The 5,446-nt window shown below is 37.2% G+C and overlaps 1 pseudogene; it reads right to left on the bottom strand.

Moving 5' to 3' along the window:
- LOC103748823 overlaps positions 1 to 5,446 on the bottom strand; it is a 14,479-nt pseudogene that overhangs the window by 2,648 nt on the left and 6,385 nt on the right.

The raw sequence follows: 5,446 nt of genomic DNA, 5'->3' as shown, positions 1-5,446 counted from the left end.
ACTTTGAGAATTCTTGATTTATTTGTTAAATATCTATTTTCTCAAATGCACATATATTTAAGACTTGGCAATTACTGAAAATCAAATCTTGTTTCTGTAACTTTAGTTTAACATCTACTATTGCATATCAGACTGATTTTCCTTTTTTTTCCACTTTTTTCTTTTTCTTTATTCTGGTGCAGCCCTGTTCATGGGAGGCCACCTCTCCATTACTGAGCCACATGCTTAGCACATCCTTTATGTCCTTGCTCTGTGCCTTCATCCTATCTAACCTTTCAATGTTTTCATTCCCTTAATGTGGATACAGAAATCTCTTATACAGAGTGTTGGGCTGAACAGAGCTTAAGGACTCTAACCTCTGCCATTTGCCTTGTGAATTGCTACATACATCCTCAATGACTGAGTTTGAAAACAGACATGTAATCTTTTGAATAAGATCAAACTTTACATTGTGGCTAGTACACTAGTAGAGAAAGGGGTATTTTAAGATATAACTTAGTAGTGCAGTAAAAATTTTCACTTTCCCTGTATCCTAAAAGTGTTACATAAGTTAAAATCATCCTCTATGTTTATAAAACTCTTTTATAATTATTAAGGTCAGGCTTTAATGAGAAGTGATAGAAATTAATGAGTAAATGTGGAAAGTTGTGCTCCCTAATTGTGCCTTATCTCCTCCTTACACTGACTGCTGGGCAACTTGTTCTTTCTTCCTTGTGACATTTCCACGGTTTTAATACTTGTTTAGTTTGTCTTTCAAGGTAGAACTATTGGTGTTTCTGGTGAGCCTGTGCACACTTTGTTTCCTTGTACATTCAGTACATACTTGTGTGGGGTGTGTCAGTCACATACCTGTATGTTTTGAATGAATCACTGAGATTTTCTTATGCATTAATAATACCTTAACTGTCTTTATCCCCAAAAGTCCCAAAGGTTTCCATTTTCTACTGTACCCAAAACAAATTTCAGACACTTGTGATGGAACAGATACATGAATTTCTACTGTCAGTTCTCTTTACCTTAATTCCCATGACTCTGACTTTAAGACAAGTATTCTAAATGAATACAAAATGACCACTGTCACTGAAAATGCAGGGCAAACAAAAGCAAACAAAAGGAAATATATTTACTTTAGGCAAAGGTTTGGCAGGTTTGCAGTGGAGTCCTCCCACAAAATCTGGTAAGGTCAAAATTTGGTAAGGTCAGGTGAGGGAACTCCAGATCCCAGTAGGTCCGAATGAGCAACCTGTCTGCTTTGCTCATTGTCTCATATATGGTAGTGGGTCTTCCTGAAGGGGAAGAAGCAAAGTGAAGCAGAGAGCTGACACATGACAGGTGAAAATGAATGTGCAGCTAATTTTCTAGAAGAACTTCTTCTTTTTCATTTGGCCTTTTTGAGAGAGGGAGTCCCTGTAGCCCCAGCTGAACTGGAACTTTCTATGTTGACCAGACTGGCCTCAAAATCACAGAGACCCAACTGCCTCTGTCTCCAGAGTGCTGCCACGACACCCAGCCTTTGGAAGACCTTTCAATAAGGTAGACAGAGGTGTATAAAAGTGTCTATTTTTTTTTGCTACAAAAAAAAAGTCTTCAGGCTGGGCACGGCGGTCTCAAAAAGACCAACACCACCAACAACAAAACAAAACAAAACAAAAAAAAGCAAAAAAAAAAACAAAGTAAAAAAACTCTGTCTCTCTTTGTGTGTGTATGGTTGTGTGCACAATGTATATATATTTTACATGTACTTATGGTTAGAGAATATAAATTCGAAAATGAGAGACTTGTGTGAGGAGACCACATGTTAAATAACATCTGTATTTAAAAATTATTATTTTTTTATTTTATGTGTATGAGTGATATGCCTGTATATATGTAAGTGCAACCATGACATGTAGTACCCATGGAGGTCAGAAGAGAGTTTCAAATCCCTTGGAACTGGAGTTACAAATGGCTGTTAGCCACTATGTGGCTGCTGGTATTCAAACCCAGGTCTCCTACAAGAACAGCAGTGCTCTTAGCTGCTCAGCCATTTTTCCAGCCCCATGATTTTAAAAATTATTAAGTATAAACATACTGCATTGAAAGTATAAGTAAATGCATACATGTCATTATCTATGAATCCTATCTCTCATATCCATGGAAACACCTTTCCCAGGAACACACCATGTTTTTTTGCCTAATATAGTTCTTTTCGTTATGTTTTTGAGACAGGGTCTTCCTGTAGCCCCAGTTGGCCTAGAGCTTGCTATGTAGAACAGGCTGGCCTCCATCTGATGGGGGTCTGCCTGCCTCCCACTTTTGAGAGCTGGTGAGGAGAGCTGTTACAACTTTACATATTCTTTGGGGCAATATCCATAGCCATTCTTTTCTTTAGTTACAATTTTGGGGGAGGGGAGTTGAGACAGGGTCTTCCTGTAGCCCCAGTTGGCCTAGAGCTTGCTATGTAGACCAGGCTGGCCTCCATCTGATGGGGGTCTGCCTGCCTCTGACTTCTGAGTGCTGGGATTAGCTGGGATGGAAGCTGTGCATCATGACCACTGCCATTTTGTTTTGTTTTTAATTTGAAAGATAGAACATTAATGTATTTTTCTCTAAGTGAATGAAGAATTTTGCTCTGCTTTTAAATTGTCTAATGGAGCCCAGACTAATTTAGAACTTACTGTGTAGCCCAAATTGATCTTGAACTCCTGATCGTCTTGCTTCCACATTAAAAGGCCTGAAATTACAGGCATATGCCACCTCACCCAATAGGAACATTTGAAGGATTTATGTTTTTCATTTTCATTTTGGTACAAGGACTCACTATGTGACCCTGATGACCTCACAAACAGATAATTGAATATGCTTGAATTTCTTGTTCCACTACTTTTGAGTCATATTTAAGTTTGTAGTAATTGGGTATTATATGTTAGATATATTAAGTATGAAGATATTTTAATATATGGGAAATGTCTACTCCCTCTATTTTTCTTTAACTTAATGAAGAGACAGCTTCATAATCCCACAACCAATAATTTCTATGCCCACACTTCAGCATTACACATTTTTTTCAGTTTATTATTTATTTAATAACCACATAATTAGAAGAAGCATTTCATTACAACAGCATTGATGTATTCAATAACAATTTTCTGAGCTAAGATGCACCTTTTTCAAAATTGGCTGTAAATTTTTAGGTTTGCAGTTGAATTATTACAGTTATACAATAGTTTATTCAGCATAAACCCTATAAGACATAAAATTAAATGTGGTTTTAAACTTTGAAAAAGATCTCCATTTCATTATTAAAATACACAGTTTCATACAGAAAAATTCATTTTTAATACAGCTGACATTAAGATGCATATGTGTTCCTAATCTCTATATATCTGATTATTACTAGTCACAGTTGTCTACATTATGAGCTCCTTAGCATATGAGCATGGATATAAAGTCATCAGGTAGATTTCAATGTTAATGTTTTCCACATCTACTAGTTATTTAGGATCAAGTTTTTATGCTTTGAAGAATTTTTTTTGTAGACCTACTTCCCAAGTTGCACCCTCCCATAGCCTCTCTCCCCTCAATAGTACCCTTATACTCTGATATCCCTGCTACTGTCTGCTGTGTTGTCAGCACTCCAGCCATTCCACACTACTAGTCTTTCTGGTGAATCTAGTCAGCCTATCTAGAGGTCTTTGTTTTAGGAGGGTCAGCTGTTCCTCATCTAGTGGTATTCAGTTGTCACATTATCTCACAATTCCATCATGGTTTTCCCTCTTAATACCTCCATTCTCCCCCTTTCTCCCATAATAATACCCTTCTCCTGTGGTCCTACCTCTCTTGAGCTCCTTCTTCCCTTTATGCCCTAGGTTCCTCATATACCCTTCCCTCCTCCAGCCCTTATACACTAACACAATTTTTATTCGTTTCTCCCTTATTAAGGCCTGTTTCCTACTGTTTTTCTCTTTCAGGTTATTTCTTTTCCTTTACCTCCCTGTTTCCTTTCCATTATCCTGGTTTCTGTAGTTATGTCTGGTTGCATACTTATCTATCACAATCTGGTTCTAGGATCCACATATGAGGGAGAACATATGTCGATTTTTTTTCTAAGTCTGTGTTACTTCACTTAGTATAACAGTTTCTAGTTCCATCCCTTTACCTGCAAATTTCATGATTCCATCTTTCTTTACTGCTGAGTAAAACTCCATCGTATAAATGAACCACATTTTCATTATCCACTCATCAATTGAGGGACACCTAGGTTGCTTCCATCTCTTAGATACTGTGAAGAGAGCAGCAACAAACATGGATGTCTCTGCGATAGGATGAGTTCTTTGGGTATATGCCAAGGAGTGGTATAACTGGGTCAAATGGTAGGTTCATTTGTAGTTTTTTAAGAGTTCTCCACACAGCTTTCCATACAGGTTGAACCAGTTTGCAGCCCCACCAGCAGTGGATGAGTGTTTCGCTTTCCCCACGTATTCTCCAACATTTGGTATAATTTGTTTTCTTGATCTTAGCCAGTCTGACTGGGGTAAGGTGGAATTTTAAATTGGTTTTAATTTGCATTTCCCTAATTGGGGATGCCGAACATCTTTTAAAATGTTTCATAGCCATCTTTACTTCTTCTTTTGAGGACTCTCTGTTCAGCTCCTTAGCCGTCTTTTAATTGGGTTACTTCTTGTCTTGGTTCTCTGTTTTTTTGAGTTCGTTATAAATTTTGGTTATTAAACCTCTCTCAGATGTATTGCTGGTGTGTATCGCTGGTGAAGATTTTCTCCCATTTTGTGGGTTTTCTGTTTGCTTCGTTGTTTGTTTCCTTTGATGTAAAGAAGCTTTTTAGTTTAATGAGGTCCCGTTTGTTAAATTTGTTCTTCTTTCCTGGGCACTTGATGTCTGGTTTAGAAAATCCTTTATGCCTATATCCTGTAGATTATTCCCAATGATTTCTTCTAATAGTTTCAGAGTTTCAGGCTTTACATTATGGTCTTTGAGGCATTTCGAATTGACTTTTGTGCAGGGTGAAAGAGAGGGGTTTAGTTTCATTCTTCTACAAGTGGAGATCCAGTTTTGCCAGCACCATTTGCTGAACATGCTGTCTTTCCTCCAGTTAATGTTCTTGCCCCTTTGTCAAAAATCAAGTGGCTGAAATTGCATTTGCTCATATTTGGGTCTTCAATTTTGTCCCATTGGTCAATGGGTCTATTTTTGTGCTATTACCATGCTGTTTTTATTTTCTTTCTTTAAAGATTTAAAACTTTCATTGTGGAGCTCTTTAATGTCTTTTTTTTTGCAGCTATTGTGAACAGGAGTGTTTCCAAGTGCTCTTTCTCTGATTTCTTATTATTGGTGTATAGAAAGGCTATAGACTTTTGTTGGTTAATTTTGTAACCTGTTACTTTACTGTATGTGTTAATTATTTCTAGGTGTTTCTTGGGGGAATTTTTAGCATTTCTTAGATATACTA

The sequence above is a fragment of the Nannospalax galili genome, unplaced genomic scaffold (assembly GCF_000622305.1).
Source record: "Nannospalax galili isolate Female #2095 unplaced genomic scaffold, S.galili_v1.0 scaffold3866, whole genome shotgun sequence".
Taxonomy (NCBI): Eukaryota; Metazoa; Chordata; class Mammalia; order Rodentia; family Spalacidae; genus Nannospalax; species Nannospalax galili.
The sequence above is the reverse complement of the archived record's forward strand: the minus strand, read 5'-3'. Positions and strand labels throughout refer to the sequence as shown.